This window comes from Cebus imitator, unplaced genomic scaffold (assembly GCF_001604975.1).
Source record: "Cebus imitator isolate Cc_AM_T3 unplaced genomic scaffold, Cebus_imitator-1.0 Scaffold515, whole genome shotgun sequence".
NCBI lineage: Eukaryota > Metazoa > Chordata > Mammalia > Primates > Cebidae > Cebus > Cebus imitator.
Window position 1 is genome coordinate 394,940 of NW_016107830.1, and position 17,464 is coordinate 412,403.

Sequence of the window (17,464 nt, forward strand, 5' to 3'; positions counted from 1 at the left end):
AAAAAAAAAAAAAAAAAAAAAGTAAAGCACGGTGATAGGCTAGATTAAGAGACATGGAGCAAGGGCAGAATGTGAGCCATTTTATTTAGGAATCTCAGGGTAGGTATCTAAGGAGGTGACATTTAAGTAGAAGAAATAAGTGAAGAAACTATGAGGAAAGAAATAAATGGGAAAGACAAATTGGCTTCCTGATTACTTTAGCCAATAAATGACTCTTACCATATCTGCTTAAATGTGTTAAGAGCTCTCTAGTGAGAGCTAGTCACATGAACCTACCTGGCTGCAAAGGTGTCTGGGAGATGCTGCCACTCGTTGGGCAGTGGATTCCAGGAAAACTGTATACCATGAACAGAGATCATTAATCTTTGGTAGACTGCTAGCCTTTCTACCCCTACCATTCATTTGGTTAAACTTGATTCTCTTCTTTCATGGTATTGATTTGCCTCAAATGTCTAAATGATCCATGGTAATCCATTCTTATTTATTGACAAAACACTAGGTTGATATATATTGGTACCTAGCAAGAGTTTTCTCTACTGTTAAGAGGTTGTTTTATCCAAAAGGTCACTCCCTCCAGAGCAGGAAGGTTGATTCAGATACTACATGAGTGGATACTGTGTATCTACCAGCAGGCTTGGATTTATGAACAGAAGCAAGCACATAACTGATGATTTCCAGAGGTGGCCAACCAAGAATACATTATAGCTAGAGTGGAATTGTCAGAGGTGTGAGAACCAGAGCAACTCCATCTTGAATAGGAGCTGGGTAAAACAAGGCTGAGACCTACTGGGCTGCATTTCCAGATGGTTAAGGCATTCTAAGTTGCAGAATGAGATAGGAGGTCAGCACAAAATATAGATCATAAAAATCTTGCTGATAAAGAAACCAGTCAAAACTCATCAAAACCTTCTTAGGCCATGAGAGTGACCTCTGGTTGTCCTAACTGCTACACTCCCACCAGTACCATGGCAGTTTACAAATGCCATGGCAATGTCAGCAAGTTACCCTATATGGTCTAGAAAGGGCAGGCAGTTACCCTATATGGTCTAGAAAGTGCACAATAATCCACCTCTTGTTTGGCGTATCATCAAGAAATAACCATAAAAATGGGCAACCAGCAGGCCTTGGGACTGCTCTGTCTATGGAGCAGGAATTCTTTTATTCCTCTACTTTCTTAATAAACTTGCTTTCACTTTATGGACTCACCCTGAATTCTTTCTTGCACAAGATCCAAGAACCCTCTCTTGGGGTCTGGATCAGGACCCATTTCTGTAACATCTTTCTGGTGACCATGGAATGGACTATAGTAAGGAAACCCCTGACCCAAATGCTAACTTTGGGCAAGTGGTGGGGCTCAGTAACATCTTTCTGGCAAATCCTGAAGGGACAATACTGAAGAAACCCCCTGATCCAAAGGAAATGGACCGCAGCGCTGATCAGCTGAGTCTAAGTAAGTGGTGGGATACCTGGATAAATAAAGGGATTAGATCAGAGGCCCAACTTAGGGGAGTCAAAGTCACTCCTAAGACAGTGGGTTAGAAACCCCTCTTAATAAAAAGCAAGGACGCTTGACCAACCTTGGGTTAGAGGCCCAACTTAGGAGGGTTAGGGTCTCTTATAAGATTTAGGGGGTTGGAGGCCCCTCTCGGTAAAGTCCCTTTTGGCTGAGAATGGGTTTGGCACTATGGGATGTGAACTGCTATTCTCTTTGGATTAATCTGTCTTGCACTCTTTGCTGATGGCTATAGGTGACAGGATTAGGCATGTACAGGATCATGGAACATTGGAAGCTTAATCTTCCCCAAAAAGGGGAAAATGTGAGAAATGATGGACCGCTGGAAAAGATCCCTTCACAACCAACAAGTGGCCACTTGAACTTCTGAGCAATAAGTAGGTCTTTCTCTGGTCTCTCTGAAGTCTTTGCCTTCCCCACCCTGCCTGAGGCAATGCTTTCCTTTCTATCCTGTGCAAACCAGTTGAATGAATGGTAAAAATCACTGTTTATCTCCTGTAAAGTTTTGATTAATGGGAAAAAGGGATTGTGAGGCTAGTCATAAGCTGTAGCGAATCTGGTGAACTTTGTGTGTCTCTCTGTATTGTTCTTTCATGAAGAGGAGTATATATATGAAAGAGTTTTGATTAATTGGCTTAAGAACAGCTGAAATGAAATCTTTTGTCATAAAAGTAAAAAGTTTAATGCATTTTATTTAGTTCATGTGACTTAATCTTTGAGAAATAAAAAGTTTTAAACATTATTGGTAAAATAAAAATATCTTCAAAGATGTAAACATTTGGTCTAAATTATGTGGGTTAGATATTAAGTTTGCTAAATACTTCAAGGTCATAAACTGGTTCTTTGACTTTTAAAAGTTATTAAATTTGTCTTGGAGCATTAGATTCTAGATAAGACTGGGGACATGTGAAATTAGCCATGACCCTTGCTATGCAAAGAAGGTTATAAAGAAAAGAGATTTTATATAAGAAAGGATCTTATATAGTAAATTTTTGTCCTAAAGTAAAATAACTGGTTGTTTAAAAGAGAGATGTTTAGGACAAGTCAAAAAGTCCAAGTATGTCATAGATTGTCTGTGTAATTTGTAAAATATTTATGAAAGGGAATTTATACACGAAATATACAATTTAAAGGTGATTAGACCTCCTAAATGCTTCATAAAATGCCACTAGGACTCTTAACTCTACAACTTGCCTGCTTTACAGCTGGGTAAGGCCTGGTGCATGTGAAGTTTGACACTGGAAAAAATCAGACCTTATCTGCACCTCTGCCTGAGTCCTAGGCTCCACACCCAGTACATAGTTAATCCCTTACTTACCAACGTTTTTACCAAAAGTAAAAGTTGCTAAGAGTCAACATTTAACATGTAATTGAGACTACTAAAAAAAACAGTCTACAGAAAAGGCCTGTAAGGAAAATAGAATATACTTTTGGTAAACGATTATAAGAAGTCAAGGTAATGTGTATTTTTTCTTTTTTTTGCCTAAATGATTGTTTTAAGTTAGATAAAATAAGGCTGATGGTTTAAACAAATGTGGAAAGTTTGTGAAAAATTAATCTTGTAAAAGAAATTCTGTGTCTGAACATATTGGTTCAAGTTAAAGGGGTATTACTGAGTGTTTCCATACATTGGAATAAAATCACAACAGTTTTTCCTTAGAGCAAAAACCTGCTTTTAATCAGCTCTTTAACAAAAATTGTAAAGGATTATAAAAAGTTTATGAGAATCTTACCTTATGGTCAAACTGATTAAGATTAAATATAGTTGTCTGTAAGGTTTTATTAAGAATTCAGTTTGATACCAATAATGCATTAATGCAACAGTGACATTTGGCTTATCTGGTATAAAGTCATACAGGAAGCATTATCAAATGTAAAATGGTGATTGGTTTTCTTTGAGCTGCATTTGTATAAATACATTATTGGTATATGTTACAAAATTACAGGAAATTTATAATTCTGAAATGACTTAGTGTATGTTATTCATAACTATAATTATTACACTAAATCATTGTATGCTACAGAGTTAGCCAAATCTGGCAATTATGTTTTTAACTGTGGCTATCCTAAGATGTTTTGTCATCCACAGACAATTGTTGTCTTCTTTTGATCCTCTTTAGAAGGTGATTTATATAGAACTCTAGCAGGTGTTCTTGAATGCAGGTTTTCTGATAACTTTGGAGACTGTGACATCAGAATAGAGGAAAAAACTTTCAGGACTCTCATGGAGAGCTGAAATGTTCCATGACTATCAAACAGGAGTTAACTACACATGGACTAATCTAAGAGAAGCCTAAAATAATCTTTTTAACGTTTTGCTTAAAATGTTGCCAATCCTTTGTTTTGTTTTTCAGAGCCAAGAAAACTTTTATTTTGAGCTACTTACAGCTTTTAACAATTGAGTAATGTATATTCCTGTGAACAAAATTGGGGGCATATTTGTTTCTCTCTACATAATTTCTCCAGAATTTGGAAACTATTTGTGAATGTTCTTAATTTATGGCAAAATAGTTATTTGCATAAGTGCAATAAGACTCTGTTTTTGGCCAGGTGTGGTGGCTCCCACCTATAATCCCAGCACTTTGGGAAGCTGAGGTGAATGCATCACCTGAGGTCAGAAGTTCAAGACCAGCCTGGCTAACATGGAGAAATGCTGTCTCTACTAAAAATACAAAATTTAGCCAGGCACAGTGATGGGTGCCTGTAATCCCAGCTACTTGGGAGGTTGAGGCAGGAGAATCACTTGAACCCGGGAGGCAGAGGTTGCAATGAGCTGAGATCTCACCATTGCATTCCAGTCTGGGGAAAAAATAAAGGAATCTGTTTTCCTTTGTAACGGGACACAATCCTAGACACTGGCTATTTTACCAAGGCTTTGACTGGAATGATGTGCTTTCATTTAAGGAATCAAACTTGACTTGTAAAACCTATAAAAGTCTTTTGGGGAACTGGCCTCATACCTTGCCTCCACAGTCCCTGTAGAGGGTTTCTAACATGTGGTAAGTAAAGAATGTCACTTTCTAACAGATCTAGGAGCTCTAAGTTATCTTGGGACCTTAAAAGGAGAAGAATTTACTCAACTCATAAGTATTTGAGGGAACAAACCCATAGCTTGGCTTGGCTTTAAAAAATTTTTAAGGTCAGGTGTGGTGGCTCACACCTATAATACCAGCACTTTGGGAGGACAAGGCAGGAGGATCACCTGAGGTTGGGAGTTTGAGACAAGCCTGGCCAACATGGAGAAACTGTGGCTCTACCAAAAATATAAAAATTAGCCAGAAATGGTGCCACATGCCTGTAATCCCGGCTACTCAGGAGCCTAAGGCAGGAGAATTCCTTGAGCGTAGGAGGCAGAGCTGAGATTGTGCCACTGTACTCCAGCCTGGATGACAGAGCGAGACTCTGTCTCAATAAACAAACAAACAACAACAACAAAAATAAATAAAGTCTCCTTCTATGGAACTGGTTGCATCAAAACCAATTTGAAAAGAGCATATGTAAGAAGTAATTATTCTTGCTGCACTTTATACAAATAATCAAGCTAAGTACAATAAAGCAAATTGGTCTTGCCATGATTTGTCTTTAGTAGAAATGGGAAACTGGAGAGAGAAATATTATGTTTCAAGAACTATAATATACTTGTTATTAAATTCTAATCTTATTGTTTTTAAGTTTGTTTCTGCAATTTAGGCTAACCCTGCTTATTCCTGTAAAGCAATCAGTGATCTCTGGCTGCTGCACAGAAAAAACAAGAGAAATGGGTAGTGTAAAAATCTGGATCAATATTCCAATTCTGGGCATGTACTGAAATCAGCTAGTAACTTCATATCATCTTGGTTCCAGCAGTTGTCCATTTCATAGAAATGCTTCTTATTTAGTTATTTTGGATAATTTTACTTATTTTGCTTTACTCTTGTCAAATATATTGCTGTTGTACTCTTTGTATAGGAATGCAGGACAAGTTGACTGAATGTTTTCTTAAATCAAATACTTACTAATCTTCCAGATATCACCTTTTGTTGAAGTTCAGAGTTGTGAATGGCCCTCACCATACTGATGCTTTCTGACTGAGCTCCTCTCCACCCTGAACACAAGAGACCCTAATAGTTAGGCAGGAATATCATCATCCCTATTCAACCTGAAGAATTTACAGAAAACGGGCCTTCCTCCCTCTGCAACCCTTAGGTTTAAGGGCTAAAGGTTAAAACAGCTTGCAGTAGGATTAAATTTAGGATTAAGGGCTAAGAGATAAAACAGCTTACAGTAAAGAAGCCAGCAAAACCCATCAAAACCAAGATGGCCACGAGAGTGACCCCTGGTCATCCTCACTGCTATACTCCCATCTATGCATGGTTTACAAATGTCATGGTAACATCAGGAAGTTATCCTACATGGTCTAGAAAGGGAAAGCATGAATAATCCACATTTTGTTTGGTATATCATCAAGAAACAACCACAAAATGGGCAACCAGCAGCCCCCTGGGCTGATTTGTTTATGGAGTAGCCATTATTTTATTCCTCTACTTTTTAAATAAACTTACTTTCACTTTATGGACTCACCCTGAATTATTTCTTCTGCAAGATCCAAAAACGCTCTCTCTTGGGGTCTGGATAGGGACCCCTTTCCTGTAACAGAATAATTTATATTTCTCACTGTGGGTTAGTACTGCTTCTTTGTTCTCTCCTGGGCCCTGGCAGAGGCTCAGAAGTAACCTAGAATCTTTTCTGCTTCTCATATTGTGGTCAACACCCATAGCTATATGTGCTAACCACTAGATTTTCAACTTTGTTGAAAAAACATTTCAAGGAGGCAAATGCTATAGCATAATGAGAGGAAGGGGCTAACCTGTTTAGCTGCGCATAAACATTTCTTCAGTTCCTTCCCTCTTTGATGACTACCCTGTAGCCTACTTCATTCTCTTATTTTTGTCTTTGAAGTTGGCATTACTCCAGCGAATGGCTCTTACTACCATAGCAACTTCTTCTATTGCATGTTGTAGAGTGTTGTTTCCATGCCTCCAGTTTCTTCATTGGTCTGAGCCTCTCTACTTTCTATCTTCTAGAAATACCCCAATGGCACCTCATATCTCTTTCAGGTTTGCTTTACTACATGTCTTTACTGACATTTCAATAGGATTTCAGGAGGGAACAAAAGTAAATATATGTGCTTAGTCTTCCATATTCAGAATTTTCTGCCTTTTAGTGTCCTATGCTAAGGCAAATATGAAAAAAAAATGAGATTTTTCAACACCTGAAATTTGATGTACAGAGTGTCAGAAGGGCAGAGCAAGATGGCTGAATACAAGATTCCACCAATGGTTCCCCACGCAGGAACACCAAATTTTAACTAAGCACACACAAAAAAGCACTGTTATAAGAACCAAAAATCAGGTAAAGTTACCTGGTTTTAACTTCCAATCACTGAAGGGGGCACTGAGAGAGTAGAAAACACAGTTGCTGATATCTAGTTCCTAGATGACATTTCTAGACAAAACCTGGGCCAGAAAGAAACCAGCTGCCTTGATGAGAAAGGACCCAGTCCTGGCAGGATTCATCACCTGCTGACTAGAGAGCTCTTGGTCCCTGGATGACTAACAATGATATCTAGGTAGTATACTGTGGGTCTCAGGTGAGAATCTTAGACATGCTGACTTTAGGTGAGACCTAACATATTCCCAGCTGTGATGACTTTGGTGAAAAACTCCTTCTGCTTGAGAAAAATGGGGGGGGGGGGCGGAAGTAAAGGGGACTTAGTTTTGCACTTTAGATACCAGTTCAGCCACAGTGGGGTAGAGCACTAAGTGGGCTCTTGAAGTCCTCAAGCCCAGGCCTAGGCTCTTGGATGCCATTTCTGGTCCTGCTCTGGGCCAGATGGGAGTCCACTATCCTGAAGGGTGAGTCTCATGCCTGGCAACATTCACAACAAGCTGACTGACTGAAGAGCCCTTGGGCCTTATGGTAACATTGGTTGTAGCCTGGCAACACTCCATTTGGGCCTGTGGAGATGATGGCCACAGAGTGAGGCTCTTCTGCCTATGGAAAGGGGAAGGAACAGTGGAAAGGAATTTGTCTTGTGGTTTGAGGGCCAGCTTAGCCACAGTAGAGCAGAACACCAGACAGATTTCTAAGGGTTTTGACTCCAATCCCTGGCTTTTAGACAGTTATCTCTGAACCTACCTACAGCATGGAGGAACTTACTGTACTGAAGGGATGGCACAAACCTGGCTGGCTTCCCCACCTGCTGTATGGAGATTCCTAGGGCCTTGAGTGAACATAGGTGGTAACGAGGTAGTCGTTACAGCAGCCTTTAGGCAAGACCCAGTGCTGTGCTGACTTCAGGTCTGACCCAGGGAAGTTCTAGTGGTGGTGGCCACAGGAGTGCTTATATTACCCCACTTCCAAGTCCAGGTGGCTCAGCACAGAGAGAGAGAGAGAGAGACTCAGATTGTTTGGGAGAAAGTAAGGGAGGAGTCTCTGCTGGATAATTTAGTGAATTCTTCTGGATCATATCAAAGATTGCCAAGGCGGTACCTCTGTAAGACTGCAAGATACAGTGTTATTGGGCATGGGGTCCAAGTCCCTTCAAATACGTAGAAAGCATTCCCAAGGAAGACAGGCACAAACAAGCCAAGACTGTGAAGACTACAATAAATACCTAACTCTTGTATGCCCAGGCAGATAATAATAATAATAATCCACAAGCATCAAGACCATCCAGGAAAATATGACTTCACCCAACTAACTAAGACACCAGAGATCAATCCTAGAGAAACAGCCATATGTGACATTTCGGACAGAAAATTTAACATAGCTGTGTTGAAGAAAATCAAAGAAATTCAAATGTCCTTCATTATGAAATCTACATAATTGCAAAAACAAAACAAAACAAAAAACACCATCAACTTTTTTAAAGGGCAGATCTTACTTGTAATGTTTTAGGGTTGCTGAAATTTATTTCTTCCTATTAATTATGGGGAGTTGAGGTTTTAATGTTTTAGCCTTCCACCAATGACTACATAAACACTTGAGTGACTCTCAATTTGTTGATAGTCATTTAAACCCCTTAGACATTGAAGTCATATTAGGAAACAAAGAACTTGTTATTCCATTCCATTTATTTTCTCATCTATATATTAGGTTTTCTTATATAGACTGTTATGCTTTCTGCTAATAACTGTGGAAGTTCTGATTACTATAATTATGTAAACTAAATTATCAATATATATGTGGTAAGTACTCATATTAATATACATTAAAATTCCTCCATTTAAAATATAAGATACTCCATTGTAACTCCTCTATTAATTATTTATATATGTGTGTGTATGCAGTAGAAATTGACAGGATCAGTCAGAATACACTATTGTAGCTTGACAAGCAAACAGAATTAATTGTCATATGATTTACTCACCAATTCTGACATTGCTTTATTTTTAATGTACTTTTATAGAAAATATTTTCACTTTAATAACTGCATAATTTTCTTATGCACTCCTAACCATCTTTTGCTTTAATGGAAGGTGAAAACAAGATAATATAAATTTGAATTAGAATTTTAGCATTCCTTTAAAACTGGCACTCATATATTCACATGATTTCAAAGTCATAAAATTACTCTATCTTTTGAGATTAGAACTAAAGTCACAGATCATGGGATTAGTGATATTGACTAATAAATTTTCAAGTATAGTAAAAGTTTATTAATTTGAAGAAAAGTACATCTGAATTAGTAGAAAATTTAAGTTACGGAGCACTTTTCAGAAGGCAGTTTTGTATTACGTATCAAATGGGAATAATAACAAATATAGTTTATGAGATACCAATTAGTTTTTTTTGAGGCAGAGTCTCGCTCTGTTGCCCAGGCTGGAGTGCAGTGGCCGATCTCTGCTCACTGCAACCTCTGCCCCCTGGGTTCAAATGATTCTCCTGTTTCAGCCTCCTGAGTAGCTGGGATTACAGGTATGTGCCACCATGTGTGACTAATTTGTTTTTTTTTAATAGATACAGGGTTTCACCATGTCAGCCAGGTTGGTCTGGAACTCCTGACCTCAAGCGATCTGTTTCCCTTGGCCTCCAAATTGCTGGGATTACAGGCATGAGCCACATGCCTGGATAGATGTCAATTACATTTTAAAGAAACTCTCTTTTAATAATTAAATAACAATGATTTGAACTTAGCATGTACTTTGTATCAAAATGATTTCTTCTAAAGGATTTAAGGTTCTTAAATTATGTTTCAAGAGTTTAAAAATTTATCCTAAAAATGTATTAATTAGCTAGTCATATTAATGTGGTACTGTTTTCCTAAAATATTGGTGACATTATTATTTAGCTTAACTTTAATTTGATTATAAAATATACCCATTACAATACACTTTTATGTCACCCAGAGCTTTGCTGCATGAATTATCACCAGTCTTGTATCAATATCTCTTTCAGCAGACTATAAACATGTCCAAGCTTCTTACTTTTTAGAAACCAGCAAAGCCTACCCTACTTCCTTTCATATCGCAGCTTCTCAAAATAGCAGTCTATATTTCCTGTGTTCTCTCTCATTTACTCCTCAACCCAGAGTAATACTTTCTGCCTCAAACCTTACACTGAAATTGACAAAATATTTTTCAGTACCTATCAAGCTTAATCTCTTTGCAGTATTCAGTACTGATAGCTACTCCTTCCTTGAAATTGTCTCTTCTCTTGACAATCTTCCTAAACAGCACACCTTCCTAGTTTTCCATCTTGTTTCTCACATCATTTATTTGTTTACCAGGCTCCCAGTAGGAAATATCATTTTGGGTAACTGGCCAGATCACATTTCTTTTTAAAATTATTTTATTATTTATTTATTTTAAGATAGGGTCTGGCTCTGTTGCCCAGGCCAGTGTGCAGTGGCACAATCACAGTTCACTGCAGCCTCGACCTCCTGTGCCAAGTGATCCTCTCACCTCAGCCCCCTCGCAACTGGGACTACAGGCACATGCCACCATCCCTGGCTAATTTTTGTAAAGATTGGGTTTTGCCATGTTGTCCAGGCTGGTTTCAAACTCTTGGGCTCAAACAATACACATTGCCTCAGCCTTTAAGGTACTGGGCTTACAGGCATAAGCCACCATGCAAAGCTAATTTTTTTTTAAATCTGATATACAACATACAGATATACAATGAGGGCCTATTTCTGTGTGATAGGACCTAACCCTAGTCATAATGAATTTAGGGTTAGACCATCAGATATGTATTAAATGAGTTTTGAAATTTGGAATGGAGCCAGGGATAAGACATCACTGGTAGTAAGCCAATCAAGTTAATTCCAGCCTCCTAAAAGCATGCGTAGGAATTTTTCTGGCTGAGGCCACTAGAACTGCAGTTTTTGCTGTTCTGTGATTACTTACAAAGTTTTCTTTTGATTATGTGAGATACACACAATAAATCCTCTCCATGTTCCACTGCCCAACATATTTTTTTTCCCTTAAACTAACAGCAGTAGTTTTTTGTGTTAAATTAATAAATATCTTGATAGGCTTATTTCCCATATCTGCCATTAAACACCAATATTCACCATAGGGTTCTCTCTAGACCTGTGATGAGGTTTGGGACATGTTACCCCAAAGTATGGAGTACTTTGGCACTTGAGAAAACACCAGAAACAGGAAGGTCTCTCTGACTTTACTCCTGCCCTTCTTACCTGAAGTAGATTATAAAAGAATTTTCCACCTTTCACTGAAGTAAGTCATGAGACCTTCATTCCACAGATACATTCCCTATACCTGGAAGAAAGCAATGTCTTTATCTCTGAAGACACAGACACACAGAGAAGAATCAAAACAAATAGATCTTGCTAAATTCCACCAATATATTATTAGATCATAGCCTTTTGTCAAGCATCATTCTTCTGTGTGACTGTCCATAAAAATACACAGGTTGTTCTGTTTCCCTGGGTCTTTATTTTTGAATGCTCCTGTGTCATGTAAAACTTATATCAAATACATTTGTATGCTTTTCTCTTGTTAATCTGTCTTCTGCTTACCGGATCCTCAGCTATGAACCTAAGATGGGAAAAAAGGATATTACTTTTTCTTCCTTAAACCTGTATTCTTTGAAATACCTTTACTGAGCTTTCTTCAAGCAAATCAACAGCATTTTATGTAATTTTACAAGAGCACTTTTATCTTACGTTTTCTATAAAGCAATTTATTTTGTTTTGGAAAATGTTGTAAAGGACTACAGGGTGCCAGGGAAGATCCCTTTTCTCTTAACTGTTGATCTTTACTATAGATTAACTTCCCTGTTAGATTTTCTATACAAAGACTTCATGACTCTTATACTGTCTAAGATAGAATGTTAAATACTCTCTTTTAAATTGGACACAAAATGAAAACAAGCTGTTTAGAAATGAAAACAAACTGTAACTAATTAAATTGTTGTAATTCATAAACCAGCCTTGAATAGAAAATGGTACAATCTCACTAAATTTATTTTGTTTTCTACCTGTATAAACAAGACTTTAACTGACCCCATTTCCCTGGAGTCTGTCTTTCTTAGATGGCTACTCCCAGCTTTTCACATGAATAAACTCTTTAAAACTGGATTCTGATTCTTTTGCTTATTTCAGTTTGACACTATCATCTCTATGATGAAAATTCAAAGTCTATATCTCTAATTCTAGTCCTTTCTCCAAAACCCCGATACACATTTCCAAGTACTTACTAGACAGTTTCATATAACTGATTCGAAGGTTCTTTAAACTCATGATGGGGACCAAAATATTTTACCACAAATTATATTTCATATTTTGAGGTGGCTGTCAGAAGGCCAGGAAATAGAAGTGGCCCTGCAAAACTGTCTTTTGTGAAGAAAACACATGCATTCATAAAGAATCTACATTAATGCAGCCAGGCCTTCTCTTGTCTGGATCTAGGAAAGATGAACCGAGACTCTGACACCTCTAAAAATCTGAAAAGAAACATTTACCGTTTTTTCTCTGAGGGTTGCCACCTGTGAGGTTTCATCTACGTAACAAGACTACCTTGGCTAGTCAAGCCTCTTCTCTCCCTCCTATAACTTAATTTGCCATCATAATCCATTCTTGGCCATTCTCTGAGCCCTCATGCTTTCTGTAACCTCAAGATAGTAACCTCAAGATAAGCTCTTACTGGGAGGGGTAGGAGTTGGGTCTTCATTCTAAAGTCTCCATATATACACAAAAATAAATTCATATATCTTTTCTCCCACTCATGTGCCTCATGTCAGTAATTATTTTGGGCAAAACTTCAGATGGCCAATGAAACCTCAGTATGTCCAAAATGTAATTCTGAGTCTTTTCCTTAAACTGGCTTCTCTTCCTGCATTATAGGATAACAATTTACCTAATCTCCCTGTTTCTTGCCCTCGTATCTTAAATCAGGTATCAGCAAACTATGACATGACTTGCTCTTCTATGTCATGCAAGGATAGTTTATACATATCTAATGAGTTGTAAAAATAAAAAATAAACAAAAAAGAATGTGCTATAGAGGCCATATGTGGTCCACAAATCCTAAAATATTTACTATCTGGCCTTTCTAATTGAAAATGTTTGCTGATCTCTGTTTTAAATGGTTCTCTGAAACTTTTTTTCCCCAAGATCTTAAATGGTCACCAAATGCTCTCAAAGATGACATTTACCTCTGTCTACTACCAGTGTCGCAGATTTGGACATTATTTCTTGCTGAAAAACCTCCTATTTGGCTTTCAAGACTCATATCTTACGGTATAATTATGCGCACGTGCACACACACACACACACACACACACACAGACACATAAATTTGGTTTTAACTCCTTTCCCCATTCCTGGCACAGAGCTCCAAAAATCCTTGGAATTTCCTGAGTGATTGAAATGTCTTTTGTTATTCACAGCTGATTTTATGTTTATGAGGTTACTCTGGAGGACCCCTAAAGAGCTTCAGGATGGGAGCTAGTCTAAAGGAACCAACCATTTGATTGCTGCATTAGCTTTCAGCCCCACTCCCTCTAACTCTAACCTCCAGAGGCAGGAAAGGGACTTAGGATTGAGGCAATCACCTATGGCCAATGATTTACATGTCTACACAATGGATTTCAATAAAAATTCTTAAACGAGGAGGTTCAGGAAGTTTCCTAATTGGTGAACACATCCATGTCTTGAGAGGATAGCACACCCAGAGAGAACATGGGAGTTCTGTGCCATAATCATCTTCCTTACTTTGTCTTATGCATTTCTTCCATTTGGCTATTCCTATATTGTATCATTTCTAATAAAACTATAAGTGTACTGCTTCCCCGAGTTCTGTGCATCATTCTGATGAATTATTGAACTGTGGCAACCCCCAAGTTTGTAGTCTTTGGGGCAGAAGTGTGGTCATCTGGGAAACTCACCGGCAGCTGGCATGTGTAGTGAGGGCAGTCTTATGGGACGGAGCTCTTAACTTGTGGGGTCCTGGTAGTGTCAGAATTTGAATTGACACTATTTCAATTGACATAATTTGAACTGACACTATTTGAATTGACAGAATTTGAATTTGAATTGAATCGTAGGACACCCAGTTGGTGTCTGTCTTGCATGTAGACTCTAGACTTCTCATTTTATAAACTCAATCTGATCATTTTGAGGGACTGTGTTAAAGAAACTTCTCTTCCTGGGCCCACTAGGGGAGGGGTTTCAAATGTAGGAATTTCTCAGCTTCACGCCTCCATCCAGAGACCCGAGGGTTTAGAGAGGCCAAGAACCTATGAGGTCTGGGAGCTGGGTGCATTCCCCAGGTTACAATTTCACTACCCTGCTTAAATAAACAAACACAGGATTTTCCACAATACATAGAAAACCTCCAGATTCTTCATCTTTTTTTTATATATACATAGTTCTTCATATTTAATTCCTCTTCCACTTAAATAATTATATATTTTTACTATAGCCCTTATTGATTGACATCTTGAAATAGCCTTCTAGTCATAACTTCCTCTACACTAATAATGTTGCCAGTAGAAAATCACATTTATGAAAGGCATTTATTTCACCAATGTAGATAATACTATTTAAAGGGTACATATAATTATAATAACATAATATTATGAAACAGAAAAATGTTATCTATGAATGTGGTTTCAATCATTTTTAAATGGCTTTTAAACTATTTAAGCTATTTTTTTAGAAATTATGAAAAGGTAGGAAGCTATCAATTAAAATTTAAATGTGATACCTTAAAACGCTTTTTAGTTTCCAGCTACAAAGAAAGGATGTTAGATAAAAATGATTTTTAAGGATTCTCTAGTTTTAAAATTCTATGACTTAATTGTGCGATCTACTTCTTTAATATTTAATCTTCTGTCATACAGTCTTTGTAGTATACTTTTTAATTCTGTAGTTCAATAGAAGTATAATTTGTTGGTGGTTAAAACAAATTCATATGAAATAACCTGAAAATTTATGTAAAAAACAATCAATGAAATTAAATTTTGGATTTCTTCATGTTAAATCTAAAAATATATCACTATACTTGCTTTTTATTTTATTTGCTGCTTTACTTATCTCAACAGTGAATCTATCATATCAACATAGTCATCATGATCCAAGCTGCAAATAATAGAGAGTGTCAGTGTCAATTTTGCTTTCTCACACTTGCTTCCCTTCACTTCATCTGATTTTAATAATCCCTGTCAAACCACAAACAGTCCAAATTACCTTCATGACACAGAAGCTTTCAAGGAGCAGACAGAATCTCAACTTTCATTTAGCAACTACAAAAGAAAGCTGTCCAGCTGGACAAATATTATTTCCACACTTGACAATCTCTACAGTTGAGCATGCATTTTAATTTTAACTAAACCTGCCAGGAGTTTGATATGAGCTCCTTGTTTTGTGTAGACTAACTCACAGGATTATCAGACCAATGACTGTAATTGAGATGAAAGAACCTAGCATTTATCTACTAAGAGATGAATCACATACCAAAGCTGAGGGATTGAAATGAACATGTAAGAGATAGTATGTAGGTATAGACTGCAAGGGAGAAACTAACTACATTAAGTGCTTTTAACTACTAAATAAATTATAAATATCTAGAACATATTCTTGATGTAATTCTGAAAAGTAACAGCTAATAAGTCAAAATGTAAAACTGTTAAAATTTTACCCATAGACACCATTGAGAAACAGGTAATAAAACTGAAATCCAAAGAGGTTTTAAAAAGCGTTTTGGATTCACTCAACTTCACAATCAGATTTCCAGAGAAGTTCTATATGTCAATTACAATGAAACTGATGTTCTTGACAAGTTATCAAAATCCATTTGATACAAATCAATATGCCCTTGTACCCACAATCTAAAATTTTAAAAAAGTTCACAGTAAAAATAAATAAGTTGTAGAGAAATATTAGAATAAAAGTTACAGTGTAAACTATAACAATGACAATTATATCTTTTAAGTTTAATTTATTAAAGTTAAATCTAAATTTTCCAACTGTAAAACATTTCTGTGAGAATTGCCTTTTTTTTGAGACAGAGTTTCGCTCTTTTGCCCAGGCTAGGGTGCAATGGTGCGATCTCGGCTCACTGCCACCTCCACCTCCCAGGTTCAAGCAATTCTCCTGCCTCAGCCTCCTGAGTAGCTGGGATTATAGGTGTCTGCCACCATGCCCAGCTAATTTGTATATTTTTAGTAGAGACAGGGTTTCACCATGTTGGCCAGGCTGATCTTAAACTCCTGACCTCAGGTGATCCACCTGCCTCAGTCTCCTAAAGTGCTAGGATTACAGGTGTGAGCCACAACTCCTGGCCTAAGCATCCTTTTTAGGCTAGGCCTGAGAATTCCTCCTAAAGTTATCAGAACCTCAAAACTGTCTGATGCCAGTCCTCCCTCCACCCTGCTACATTTGACACAGCTTTCTTTCTTCCCCAAAGGCATTGGCTCTCAGAGCACTGTTTTTCTTTTTTTTCTTTTTCTTTTTTGATATTAAGGACTGCCTGAGAAAGAGCATTGTTTTTCTACCAACTCTATCTTTGATGCCACAACTCAGGTTTCTTTACCAGCTCTTTTCTTTCTATTCCCCTTATTTTTTTTTTTTTTTTTTTTTTCCCCTCACAGACAAGGTCTCATTCTGTCACCCAGGCTGGAATGCAGTGGCATGATCACAGCCTACTGCAGCCTTGACCTCCTAGGCTCAAGCCATCCTACCACCTCAGCCTCCCAAGTAGCCATGACTACCACATGAGCCACCATGCCTGACTAATTTTTGAATTTGTGTGTGTGTGTGTGTGTGTGTGTGTGTGTGTGTGAGAGAGAGAGAGAGAGAGAGAGAGAGAGAAAGAGAGATAGAGACGAGGTCTCCCTACGTTGTCCAAACTGGTCTCTAACTTCTGGCCTCAAGCAATCCTCCTGCCTCAGTCTCCCAAAATGCTGAGATTACAGGCACGAGCAACTGCTCCTGGCCTAGACTACTTGTTACAAGAGTAGGTTATAGTCTGTTTACATATCCAGTTAGGTTACGGTTCACTATGTATGAGGAAACTGAACTTAAAATATATAAGAAGACAGGTTTAGGTTAAGCTTAATATCCCTGTGTAGGGTTCAAACCCCATCTGGATTACTGAAGGAATTTTCTAAATTTCTCCTTCTTTCTCCTTCCTTCCTTCCTCTCTCTTCCCTTCCTCTCCCTTTCCCTCCCCTCCTCTTCCCTTCCCTTTCTTTCATTTCTCTTTCTTTCTTATTTTCCTTTTGTTTTTTTTTTTTTTTTTTTTTCTTTTTTTTTTTTTTTTTTTTTTTTTTTTTTTTACTAGAGATGTGGTCTCCCACTGTTGCTGAAGCTGGTCTCAAACTCCTGGCCCAAGCAATCATCCTGCTTTTGCATTCCAAAGTGTTGGGATTACAGGTGTGAGCCTCTCTGTCTGGCCTCCCCCTGGTTTTCTGCATCATGATCTTCTAACTCATTCTCTAACT

At 37.7% G+C, this 17,464-nt stretch overlaps 1 protein-coding gene across 8 annotated transcripts in view; it reads right to left on the reverse strand.

Annotated features, from left to right (window-relative positions):
* Positions 1–17,464, reverse strand: part of KIAA0825 (KIAA0825 ortholog) — a 443,396-nt gene that overhangs the window by 390,360 nt on the left and 35,572 nt on the right. For 2 of the 8 annotated variants that reach the window (XM_037733317.1, XM_037733316.1), the window contains exon 1: positions 6,074–6,229. The exons of 2 other annotated variants lie outside the window; for them this stretch is intronic. The gene's annotated coding sequence lies outside the window, so the exon portion shown is untranslated. Of the gene's footprint in view, positions 1–6,073; positions 6,237–17,464 lie in introns of those variants that run through there. 4 more of the 8 variants (XM_037733314.1, XM_037733308.1, XM_037733311.1 and 1 more) reach the window with 4 other exon arrangements.